This window comes from Oncorhynchus keta, chromosome 9 (assembly GCF_023373465.1).
Source record: "Oncorhynchus keta strain PuntledgeMale-10-30-2019 chromosome 9, Oket_V2, whole genome shotgun sequence".
Lineage (NCBI taxonomy): Eukaryota > Metazoa > Chordata > Actinopteri > Salmoniformes > Salmonidae > Oncorhynchus > Oncorhynchus keta.
In genome coordinates this window covers 13,338,460-13,352,415 of record NC_068429.1, presented here as the reverse complement: position 1 = coordinate 13,352,415, position 13,956 = coordinate 13,338,460, and the positions used below count along the sequence as shown (strand labels likewise).

Below are 13,956 nucleotides of genomic sequence, written 5' to 3'. Positions count from 1 at the left end.
TGAGTAAAACATAGCATATGAAACAGACACAGGGTTCTCAACTGCATCAGATATACTCTGATAATGGCAGGGTATGTTTTTCAATTGAAGTATATTTATATTTGACTTAAATGGCACTCTGAGCTTTGCATTGGTCCTCATAATGAAGAGTGATCGTGCAGGGTTGTTTTACTGTTAAAACAACAGTTTTACTGAAATTGCACTACAGTGACCATTCACTAAGGAAGCTCCACAACAATCAGTTGGCCCTCTATAACCTTATGTTACTGCCTTATTCTAAAAAGGGATTCAATTGTTTTTCTTCCCTCATCAATCTGAACAGAATAACCCATAATGACAAAGCAAAAACATTTTTTACAACTTTTTTGAAAATGTATATATATATAGTTTCCTGATCTTTCTTATATCTCTCAGATATAGGACAGACACTTAAAAACAAACTTCATTGTGATATTGTTCCATGTAGTGAATGTAATTCAATGTGTTTCTATTGGCTAATATCAGCAATGCCAAATTCAATGTTTCATCTAATATATATATTTTGTATACGTTAAGGGGTCTTAACATTTGAAATCAAATAGCTAAATTATCCCTGATAGGACCATCTTAAAACGGCTTAGAACCACCCCACCCCCTCCCAGCTTTAGACAGGGCTTAAACTCTAAAGGGGTTAAACAGCATGCTTATTACACAGGTGCACCTTGTGCTGGGGATAATTAAAGGTCACTCTAAAATGTGCAGTTTTGTCACACAACACAATGCCATAGCTGTCTTAAGTTGAGGGACCTTGCAATTGGCATACTGACTGCAGGAATGTTCACCAGAGCTGTTGCCAGATAATTGAATGTTCATTTTCTCAAAGATGACCAATGGAAACAGGATACACCTGAGCTCAATTTCGCTTAAAATAGCAAACGGTCTGAATACTTATGTAAATAAGGTATTTCTGCTTTTATTTTAATACATTTTCACAAATATCTAAAAACCTTTTGGTTTGTCATTATGGGGTATTGTGTGTAGATTGATGATTATGTTTTAAATCAATTTTAGAATAAGGCTGTAGGGTAACAATATGTGGAAAATGTCAAGGGGTCTGAATACTTTCCAAATGCACTGTATATGGCTGTAAACTAATGTAAGGTCCATTGGTCTTTCTACTTCCTAATTGTTCTGGTTGGTATGTTAAATTGGAAGCTGATCCTAGATTAACACTTAGCAATAGCGTCTGGGCAACAGTCTCAATAATTTCCATTGAGTCTGGTGCCAGGGTCGAACGCTGCATAAGACACACCCAGAGCAATGTATTTAGAGAGTAGGGACATTGAGGTTTCTGGTTTATGATGCATTTACATGACACTTCAACATTCTATGGCAGCCATGTTAGCTCCCCATTAACATGACATGAGGAATATTCTAACAATGCTATGTAACTGAATGTCTGGAATTAGAACAATATTCAACATTCTAAAAGTTGGTCTATCTCTCTAAATATATGGCTCTGGACACACCCTATTGGGGTGAGAAATGTCTCCTGTGTGATCCCCATATGTCTCCCGTGTGATCCCCATATGTCTCCCGTGTGGATCCCCATATGTCTCCCGTGTGATCCCCATATGTCTCCCGTGTGGATCCCCATATGTCTCCCGTGTGGATCCCCATATGTCTCCCGTGTGGATCCCCATATGTCTCCCGTGTGATCCCCATATGTCTCCCGTGTGGATCCCCATATGTCTCCCGTGTGAATCCCCATATGTCTCCCGTGTGATCCCCATATGTCTCCCGTGTGGATCCCCATATGTCTCCCGTGTGATCCCCATATGTCTCCCGTGTGATCCCCATATGTCTCCCGTGTGGATCCCCATATGTCTCCCGTGTGGATCCCCATATGTCTCCCGTGTGGATCCCCATATGTCTCCCGTGTGGATCCCCATATGTCTCCCGTGTGATCCCCATATGTCTCCCGTGTGGATCCCCATATGTCTCCCGTGTGATCCCCATATGTCTCCCGTGTGGATCCCCATATGTCTCCCGTGTGATCCCCATATGCGGCCCAGACAATTGATGTGATTTCCATTCCTGGAATAAGATTTACTTTGCATTAAACATGAATCATCAAAGGCAGATCAATCAATAGGCATTGATGTTTCAGGGCTGAAGATTGGGCGGCCTGGCACAGTATGATGAAGAGAAGAGGACAGTCTGTGGCCTACTGCAGTTTTATACAGTAACAGACAGATCAGAGACGGTCAAGGTTGATTGGTTTCAGAATTCAGATAGCTGCGGAGGATACATTTGGTTTTAAACGTCATTGTGTCAAGTCATTGTGTCAAGGCCAATGGAGAACTCTTGAACTTTGAGCACCTCATCATTCACCATGTAATTGTCTCAATATAAGACTGAGACTAAACACTTAGCATCTGACATTTTGATCTGTGGTGGAAGCATATCCAGTGATTCTGAGACTGAGCTTTTGCTTGAAGTCACATTGCACCATGCAGGCATCTGTTGTACCTGGCAACCCTGCCAATCTTTGCCCACAGACGACACGGAGGGAGTGTGTATCACACATGCCAAACACATTCCCTTCAATGTAGCTCTTAGATCATTTTTTAAAATCTGCGAGTCAAAGACAAGCACGCTGAAAGAAAACTATGACGTGATCTCGTGATTGCTTCAATTAAGGGCTGCAAGAAACTGAATCCAGTAGTTTGTCAAACCGTCTTGGGACGTTCCCTGGATGTTTACCCTCCTGTGAAGTCTTCGGGACGTCTTCGTTCAACGTCTTGGACATGGAAAGACAGGGAACGTTCTCAGGTTCTAAGAAATCCGCAAAAGGGTCCCGATATCATTCTCCTTCTGGCCACTTTGTGAATCATTGATGAGAAATACCCCTCATGGTCCATTTGTTATAAAGTGAGCATGATTCATTGGCAGTCTTGGTCGTGTTCTGCATTAAGCTACTATTTCATGTTCTTCATGCTCCGTTCTATCGAACAAAAAGTGGTTTGGGATACTGAGGGAACTCTTCTCCACATCTCTCTCTACTGCCTGTCTTTGAACATGTGGAGCCTTGGCAGCATAGCCATCTCTTGCACTATCGTTCAACCACCCCAAGATAAAAGGAGCATCAAAGACCTTTCCCCTACACTCACTCCACTGGTGGGTTGCCGTGTACTGTACTCGCAGTAATACATATTAAATATAACACATTCATTATTAAACCTGATCTATGAGACACTCAAGCCAAGTGCTGAGGCACTGCATACTGAATTGATTGGGTACGCCATGGGAAAATTAGCAAGTGCTTCCCGATAGTTGATATGCATAACGTGTGCGAATTCCAGAACTCATTCCAGGGGCGTGGAGGAGCGTCTGTGCTGCTCCCCTGCATCTCTGCATTCATAGTTGATATTGCTCAAGGGGCCAGGGTTCCGGCCCAGAAGCACGTCTTCCGACTGATCCTACAGTTTTGCTTCGGTACTGCAGTTTAACTGACGTCTGGTCCAGAAATAACATTTTCATAGACGGCCACATGGAGAAATCAGATTTGAACAATAGTGGAAAAAGTACCCAATTGTCATACTTGAGTAAAAGTAAAGAAACCTTTATAGAAAATTACTCAAGTTAAAGTGAAAGTCACCCAGTAAAATACTACTTGAGAAAAGTCTAAAAGTATTTGGTTTTAAATACACTTAAGTATCAAAAGTAAAGGTAATAGCAAAAATATACTTAAGTATCAAAAGTAAAAGAGTAAATCATTTCAAATTGCTTATTTTAAGCAAACCAGACGGTACAATTGTTTTTCATTTTTATTTATGGATAGCCAGGGGCTCACTGCAACATTCAGACATAATTTACAAACAAAGCATTTGTGTTTAGTGAGTCCGCCAGATCAGAGGAAGTAGAGATTACTAGGGATGTTCTCTTGAGTGTGTGAATTGGACAATTTTCTTGTCCTGCTAATCATTCCAAATGTAATGACTACTTTAGGGTGTCAGGGAAAATGTATGGAATAAAAAGTACATTATTTTCTTTAGGAATGTAGTGAAGTAACATTAAAAGTAGTCAAAATATCAATAATAAAGTACAGATACCCCCCCAAACTATAAGTAGTACTTTAAATTATTTTTACTTAAGTACTTTACACCAGTGGATTTGAAAATTCCTAATAGACTCTTTAGTCATCACCTTTGTGCATAAAACATCCATAGATTTTTGTTTTCATCGATCACAGACGAAGATAAACATTTTACCTTCATCAGATGTCTGCCATGTTTTTGGATAATGTGATGACGTCGTAGCTGCTACCGCTGCTCCCTGTGCGCAATGAGTGAGCTGTTGGTCTGTATAAACCGGATGCAACCCAGATACAGACAGTCCATGAATCGGCATATGCAACATGAGTCGATTACCTTGAAAACAACTAGGCAGACATCTTGGGCGCGGTCTCCAGTTCTTATTATACATCAGTGATATTGCTAAGCAACAACACTACCCCAGCCAAGAGAGTGAAAATGCCTAAATTAATTTGCATTGCCAGATAATTAATTTGCGATGAGAATGTACTCTAAGAGTAATCCGTGGATAGAAATCACTACTGCTGCCAGTTAATAGGCACTAAGTGTGAACAATTTAAAAACGCCTTTACTTGGGGTCCGGATGAGATAATACAGTACTTGAACATTAATGATTAGATTGCCTTTGTTACTGTTGCCCAACATACCATAATGCTTTAGCTACTTAAATTCAATGTTGGCTTAGGAAAGGTGAATAGCTTCATAAAAGCCCAGAAAATGTAATATATAAAACGGTTAATTTCAGATGTAGCATACATTTTCCAAAACCAACAGTAGTACACAGAGACAAAAGACATGCAAAACAAATCAAGAATACCCCTTATATTCAAGTCACACGCCTTGTCACAAAACTAAGTCTAAAAAAAAATCTAGATACAAATTAATAAATTCTAGTCAAGTCCAGATAGACAAGGGTCTGTTTATATCTCCCCGACATCATCATCAACCGGTAACACAAAATAACTCAGGAAAACCAAACAGGAAGAGCGTCGAAAGAACAAAAACAGTCAAAAGTGTTACAACAATATCAGTTGAAAACAGGTCGAAAAATGTCTCGAAAGCGGAACAGGAAATAATTTCCCCGGGAAAGCACATATTTCCTAGTAGGTCAGATTTCATGTCCCATAAAACTATAGTGGCCTGAGTTGGACAACAGGGTCTGGTGGGGGGACAGAGAATAAGGGACAGAGGGACACACACAGTGGGCTTTTTGATTAGATGTGTGTTAGTCCTAGTGTGAGAGGCAATGCGTCAATATCTGCAAGTATTCCTTTTAGCTGGTGGATGGATCTTATCTGCAGTGGGGTGGGTGTATGTGTGACCTTTGTGTGTCCTCAGGAGCGAACGTACAGGAGTTCAAAAGCCCTCAGACAGCCTGGGAGATGTTAATCAGTGTCAGGACAGCTATTCTATTCGTGATAACGCCTCCACCCATCTGAATACACACACTCCCCATATATCTTATCACTCACTCATTCACACATGCAGGGATGCACACACACACACACACACACACACACACACTGAATCTGAATCACAGCAAACTGTGTATTTACCCTATGAGCCACCCTACAGGAAAACATTTACATGTTAACATTAAATTACATTTTTAACAAGCTGCATGGTGTCGTTGTAATTACCTGCTCAAGGATGGGAGAAAGATTTCACCTCTGCATTTTTGAGATTACGATACACGAGGTCATGACAGCAATACTCAACATCCCCAATATACTGTATATCGCAATAATCCCCATTTGAAGGCCTTTCTGACTCATCACCAATTGAAATCTTCCATCTAATTTGTGAAACTCTGCAGAACCCTTCAACTCAGTCAGAGTTATTAGTATTAATAACTAATCTAATCCCCTCATTGTCACTGCAGAGTCACATTCAGTGGGAGAGCCTGGACCACCCTTCTTCCCCTTGATCTGAAGGTCAGAGCATCAAGTGATTAGTGACTGGGTCCTATCTAAATGTGCTGAGATCCAAACCATAGACAGCTTGCTATCATCTTGTCTGCATCCCAATGGCACCCCATATAGTGCACTACTTTTGACCAGGGCCCATAGGGGCTTTGGTCAAAAGAAGTGCACTATGTAAGGAATAGGGTGTCTTTTGGGACACAGACCTTCTTCTTGTATACTATGCCATGAATCAGCCAGTAATAGCAACATCACTGTTTGCCCATTGAGATTTGAATTATAAGTCCATAAATGATCCCAAATGGGAATGCAATGTATTCATACGAACTGTGGCTACCGCCTGTTCAGAGAGTTCTGCACCAACGATTAGGTTGGGCCCTCTACATCGGCAGACGCTTTGAGTTTTCCTGCATCAGCAAAGAGGAGCTGTTATGTAACTTTTACACCAGTGGTATTAAATAAGGTGATTGCTGCCCATTTATAGTTTTGGATATGTTTTTAGAGGATGTGCGCCCTTCATTTGATCCATTTGTCAAATAGAAAAATGACATTGGATCAGAGGCGTCATGCCCATAGGGGGCACAGGGGCATGTGCCCCCTCAGATTTGTCCTGTTAATAATGTATATTTACATGTTCTTGTCATTTCTCTGTAATACTACTATCTATTAATCTAGCATTTTTTTTCGAATGTAATTTTTTTCTCCCCCTTTTCTCCCCAATTTCGTGGTATCCAATTGTTAGTAGTTACTATCTGGTCTCATCGCTACAACTCCCGTACAGGCTCGGGAGAGACGAAGGTCGAAAGCTATGCGTACTCCGAAACACAACCCAACCAAGCAGCACTGCTGCTTGACACAGCTCGCATCCAACCCGGAAGCCGGCGACCTAGCGTGCAATGCGCCAGGCCCGCCACAGGAGTCGCTAGTGCGCGATGAGACAAGGAAATCCCTACCGGCCAAGCCCTCCCTAACCCGGACGACGCTAGGCCAATTGTGCGTCGCCGCATGCGACAGAGCCTGGGCTCGAACCCAGTCTCTGGTGGCATTGCGATGCAATGCACTAGACCACTGTGTCACCCGGGAGGCAATTTGAAGTTTTCTTTATCTTGCATAGCTAGGTTCCCAGTCCCCCATCCTCATAACTAGCTACCAAGAAGCCATTTCAGGCTATCACTCAAGTTGGAGTAGCTAGCTTGTCTATCTTAATTGGCATGCCTGCTAGAAAGTTGGTAGACTTTAGAAAAGCAAGCAATAACTAAATGTACTGAATAAAACACATTCCTTGCAGAGAAGCATTTATAAAGAAACAAAAATATGTATGTAAAGTGTTTGCCCCATTTTTCATGAGCTGAATTAAAAAAAGGTACCAGAAAGTTTCCATACGCACAAAAGCTTTTTTCTCTCAAATTTTGTGCACACATTTGTTAACATTCCCGTTAGTGAGCATTTCTCCTTTGCCAAGATAATCCATCCACCTGACAGGTGTGGCATATCAAGAAGGTGATTAAACAGCATGTTCATTACACAGGTGAACCTTGTGCTGGGGACAATAAATGGCCATTCGAAAATGTGCAGTTATGACACATAACAATGCCACAGATGTTTCAAGTTTTGAGGGAGCGTGCAATTGGCATGCTGACTGCAGGAATGTCCACCAGAGTTGTTGACAGATGTTTTTTTTGTTATAGCATAAACTGCCTCTAAAGTAGTTTTAGATAATTTGGCAGTATGTCCAACCGGCTTCACAACTGCAAACCACTTGTAACCACGCAACCTAGGATCTCACATCTGGCTTCTTCACCTGCGGGATTGTCTGAGACCAGCCACCCGGACAGCGGATGAAACTGAGGAGTATTTATGTCTGTAATAAAGCCCGTTTGTGGGGAAAAACTAATTCTGATTGGCTGGGCCTGGCTCTCCAGTGGGTGGGCACATATTTTTGTTCAGTATAGTTTCTTTAAAAAAGAACCAACCGGTCAGGAGAACACAGATAGTTCAAGAGGTATGCTTAGATATGCAGAAAAATACATATTTTTTTACATACAAATTAAGGATAATGATTATGCCTCTAGATTGCAGGAAAATGCTTTTTCAGGCGTTTAAAAAATTCTAAATTCTACAACCTTTGGACAACCCACCCAGCCATCCTCAAGTTCTTTGTGCCCCCTCAGATTTTTGGGATGCATGGCACCCCTGCATAGGATGTAATTTACTTTACACAGAATTAATAAAATATTTGGCCATCTGTGGTCCCTCCAAAGATCATTGGTGCGTGACACCTCAGCATGTTATCAAAGTGCATTTGGTCACACGAGTACCATTAGTCAAATGGACCTCCTATGCCAGTCATCTATCTTGATGAAGACAAGGTTAGCTTTTCCCAAACATGATACTTTCAAGTACAACCTAATCAGAACCATCAGAGGGACTACATATGCATGAATCAAGTTCTTCTGAATCAGGTCCTTGTTAGAATGATTCCTTTAGGAATAGACCATTATGGCAACAGAACCATTATATCTGCTAGCTAGAGTGAGCGAGGCTTTCAGTATGCCTCAAGAGAGGTCATAGCCCTGACAAAAAGCTGTAACAAACTGGCTTTGAGTGTTGGATGAACGTGGAGCACAGACCTGGGTTAATCTTTTTCAAATTTTGCTTTAGCCTGTTTGGCGCGCCAGATGGGCGGGGTTTGCAGTTCAGTGACTGTCCTATTGGTTCCATTGCACCAGGCAAGCTCAATGAATCCCAACCCAGGTCTGGAGGACAGCTAGGTTAGCTAACAATGAGATTAACACCACAAGGATGAATTGCCTGACAGGTCAACAGCCAACTAAAGCTGTCCATCCACTGAATAACGTGTCTTTTGTTGGGCGACTGATAGTTTCAGTGAACAAGAGAAAGAGCCTAACACGCTTGTGTGCCTGTTATCTTATTACACTGGCCATCTTTGAGCATTTGAAGGTGATAGATAAAGGACAAAGGACAAAATCGTCTTTCCCTCAAACAGGGGAAAGGAAAAAAAAAGGTTGCTTCTGATTAAGGCTGCTACAGAGCGCAATACATCAAATACAAATCTAATCAGATGTATTTATCAAGCCCTTCTTACATCAGCTGATATCTCAAAGTGCTGTACAGAAACCCAGCCTAAAACCCCAAACAGCAAGCAATGCAGGTGTAGAAGCACGGTGGCTAGGAAAAACTCCCTAGAAAGGCCAAAACCTAGGAAGAAACCTAGAGAGGAACCAGGCTATGAGGGGTGGCCAGTCCTCTTCTGGATGAGCCGGGTGGAGATTATAACAGAACATGGGCAAGATGATCAAATGTTCATAGATGACCAGCAGGGTCAAATAATAATCACAATGGTTGTCGAGAGTGCAACAGGTCCGCACCTCAGGAGTAAATGTCAGTTGGCTTTTCATAGGCGATCAATACATACATCTAGCGACCACAATGGAAATAAGGGACAGGGTTCATACACATTTTGACAGATGTAATTTCATGACTTTTAACCACATTTCCATGGCCAACCATTAGCTGTGTCGTTATGTATGTATAAAAAAGTATGCGTAATGTGGTAATTGACACTGGGATGCTGCTGTCTGATCCTATGTTCCATGTCCTGTTGTTGTGCTAGGCACTTAACCCCCCCACAAAGTAGAATACCTGTTAGGGCAACTGCATAAAACATGTGGTTAACCCTCAGTCTGGAAAGTGGGTGTGCAGGCTTTTGTTCAAGCTCTGCTCAAATACAGGTAAACTTCCATTTGTTATTCATTTTCAAGAGAAGAAGACATTTGAAACCCAATAGATCAGCACAACCCTCTCAATTAGTACACCAGTTTATTAGTGGCCCATATCACTAGCTGCTTCCTTCTCTGTTTGTCAATTAAGCTAGTAGCTAGCAGGCACGTTGAGCAGGCAGGACACGTTAGCTAAATCATCTTATCAAGTCACGGGCGAGTGGCTAAGTGCTTCTGTGACGTTTCCTTTTTCCACCCTTCTGACGATCTATTAGTGGAGTGTGTGTCTGGCAGTGTTTCAGAGTGAATCACGTTACAAAACAGGTCATGGATGGACACAAGATACTAAGGAATGGGTTTTGAATTTTGAAATATTGACAAGTGGCAGTTGGATTGCAAGTACACATCGTCTCAATTCAGATTATTCCCAAAACAGACAGACTCAAGTGATCACTATCAAACACATCAGCAAGTGGTCACTTGATAAAGGGCTTAGGGGCAAGGTGTTATCTCAATATAACATAGGCGACTTGTCTTATGTAAAAAAAAGTCCATAAGCTCTGTACGACTGGAAAGAGCCTAATCAGTGCAGCTTTTTCTCCATGCATGAACATTCTCCCCAGGTGTTAGCATCCCGTGTTAGTGGGCATGATCAAAATGAAAACCAAACCCTCAAATAGCCAATAGATCGAGGAACGTAATAGCTTCCATAAGTCTTGCAAATCTCTGTTTTGGAAGATTATGCTATTTATACTTTGTAGTGTAACCTTTACACTAGAATCAATGTTTCTGATTAATATCGATGACTTTTTAAATGTTATTTTACCAGATATTTTTTTGGGGGGTGGGGGGGTTGAGCTGGTCTTTAACAAAACCCACTACCATTGGTCTCAAACCAGAAAGTGAACTTGTTCATTTTCAAGAGAAGAAAACTTTAGAAATCGAATCGATTAGCCCACTTGTTAACAAAACCCATCCCATTGGTCTCAAACCAGCAAGTAAATTTCCCATCGTGTTTTACATCTGCACTTGGGTTTCAATTCCTATTCCACAGCTTTCACTCAGACTCCCGCACGGCTGTTAGAAGTGATCTATTTATTTTTAACAGAGTGTGTTCAGCGAGAGGTGTGTGTGTGTGTATATTTGCTTAATGTTGAGGCCTCGCTGCAGTAGACTGTTACATAAATCTTCCAGGAGGGCCCAAGCAGGTTCTACTGAGCCTGTATCCTGCAATATTCCGTGCTCAGAATATTGCTAAATGTCACTGTATCTCTGAGGTCCTGGGCACTTGAACAGACACACAGATAAACATTTGAAGGGTATCTCAGTAAATAAAAGGGAAAATGTCTACACATCAACGTGATAAGCCTAAATTACCCCGGACAATATTGTAACAGCATCACGAGCATAATATTATGATGAAAAGATTCTGCTACATAAAGACTTAATAAATTACGGTCTCCAATGTCTTCAAGTGCTGCTAAGGAACTCCCTGAGTTGATTTCAAGAAATAGAAGTTAATACTGTATCAGCATAATTACAACTCCCTGATAAAAATATACTGCTGCATCATAAAGACTAACAACAAATGATTTGAACCCAAGTAATACCTCCAAGTGCTGGTACTCCCTGAGTGGATATTGAAAAACAGAACTTGGGGAACAATAAGGGGCCTAAGGAGGAGGAATGAAATAGTTAATTTGACATGCCTTCTTCCACAATGGTGTAGTAATTGGTTTTCTGTCTTACAGCGGGAGCTACACTGAAATCAGCCAGGCAATTAAGACCACTCGACAATAGGTGAGGAATCCCCATTGCCTTAGACAAGGGGGATCTTCTATTCTGCAACTTCTTTAGTATACTTAATATATTCAACCTTGAGAGAACAAACTGAGCCAAGAAATGTGTTGCACTGGGGTTTAGTTGAATAGGGATTATATTGCAGTATGACTGTTATACACTGTCGAGAGCTGAGCGTGGAATCTCATTCTTATGAACTGCAGAGCCAATGACTGGCAATAAGCACAAAAGACTCTGGCTTGTTGCCATGGAAATGTTAACCACAGGTCCCTCCATGCTTTGCCACACACACCACTTGTGAAATTGTAATATTTCATCCACATCTTTAAGAGGCCGATCCTATCACACACCTGGTGTAGAATGTAATTTTACAGTGGACAGTGTATACAAAACCACTCCAACTCATGACTATGACAAACAACTGGCCTAACTGAATGTGGGCGGGATAGGAACACGAGGAAGTGGGTAGCCTCACTGGGTCATCCACTAAGTGGGGACTTGGTATGGAACAAATACAGAACTTCTACACACCAAGTGGAAACTTAGTAGCACTATAACAAAGGAGAGATACGAGCAAACTCACTGAAGAGAAAGCTATAAAGAAAGGAATCACCAGTCCAGTGGCCAGACTTGTAGCATTCATGCAGATTCATGTACACAATTGAAAGCGGAAGTTAACATACACCTTAGACAAATACATTTAAACTCAGTTTCTCACAATTCCTGACATTTAATCAGAGTAAAAATTACCTGTCAGTTAAGATCACCACTTCATTTTAAGAATGTGAAATGTCAATAATAGCAGAGAGTGATTTATTTAAGCTTTTATTTCTTTCATCACATTCCCAGTGGATCAGAAGTTTACATACATTCAATTAGTATTTGGCAGCATTGCCTCTAAATTGTTTAACTTTGGTCAAATGTTTTGGGTAACCTTCCACAGGTTTCCCACAATAAGTTGGGTGAATTTTGGCCCATTCCTTTTCGCACCTAAGTACGTTCATCTTTCTGAGAGGAATGATGACTGCGTGGTCCCATGGTGGTTATACTTGTGTACTATTGTTTGTACAGATGAACGCGGTACCTTCATGCATTTGGAAATTGCTCCCAAGGATGAACCAGACTTGCGGAGGTCTACAATTTTTTTTCTTAAGTCTTGGCTGATTTTTATTTTTATTTTCCCAAGATGTCAAGCAAAAAGGCACTGAGTTTGAAGATAGGCCTTGAAATACATCCACAGGTACCAAGATGGTGTAGCAGTCTTTGTCCTTTGTCTTGTTGTGTCCCATGTAAATATCTTTTTATATATTTTTCTTCGAATATCTTTTAAATATTTTTCTAAACCTCAACTTCAAAATACACTCCTGCAACCCGCCTCATCCAATGTGGTGTGGATCTGTTGTTTCTAAAGTATTATTTATTTACCTCGGAACCGGAATCCCCCAACAGAAGCAAGCCAGCTCACTAGCTACTAGCTAACCACTGCTAGAGGTCATCAGCTAAACTTTAGCTCGGAAAGCTCTCGCCAGTTTGTACAACGCGACTCAAACCAGAGCATACTGGACCTATTTTCTCTCCATATCCCCAAATTCCTACCGCAAGCTCTGGACCTTTTTACCTGGATCGTCGCAGCTAGCTAGCTGCTATCCGAGTGACTGCTCCTGCCTAACGTCTGTCTCGAAGCAAGCACCAAGTAGCCTGGAGCTAGCTCATGCTAGGCCCATTCTCCAGGCTAGCTGTAGAAGCCCATCAGCCACCTCTGGGCTACAATACCCGGACCGCTTCTACTGCCGGTACAGGGCACAGAACCCCGCCGATCCTTCACGACTGGACTACGACGTAATCTGCTCGAGGGGGTACTCAACTGGCACATACATCGTAACGTCCCCTGAATGCCCATCTGCTAGCCTGCTAGCCGCAGACCACCAGCTGTCAAGAGCATATTGGACTGGAAGCTGAATAGATCCATCGGCCAATTTCTTGGGCCACTATACCTATTTTGCTAATTGAACTTGGACCCCTCTGCTACTCGGGACCCTATTAATCCATCACAACTAGTCTATCGACGTCACCACATGGAGGCTAAAACAGACTTTCCTCCATCGAGAAGTCCCTCTAAGGCCCTTCTGCTAGCTGTCTGAATCGCCATTTCTCCAGCCAGTCCAACCACTCACTGGATACCTCTGATCACCCGGCTACGCATGCCTCTCCTTAACATCAATATGCCTTGTCCATTACTGCCCTGGTTAGTGATTGTCTTATTTCACTGTAGAACCTCTAGCCCTGCTCAATATGCCTTAACCAACCATTTAGTTCCACCTCCTACATATGCAGTGACATCACCTGGTTTAAACGTCTCTAGAGACAATATCTCTATCATCATCACTCAATGCCTAGGTTTACCTCCAATGTACTCAC

General features: G+C 41.8%; 1 protein-coding gene across 1 annotated transcript in view; it reads left to right on the top strand.

The window, feature by feature from the left end:
• Nucleotides 1-13,956, top strand: part of LOC118387281 (E3 ubiquitin-protein ligase MARCHF3-like) — a 441,656-nt gene that overhangs the window by 201,434 nt on the left and 226,266 nt on the right. The gene's annotated exons all lie outside the window — the stretch shown is intronic.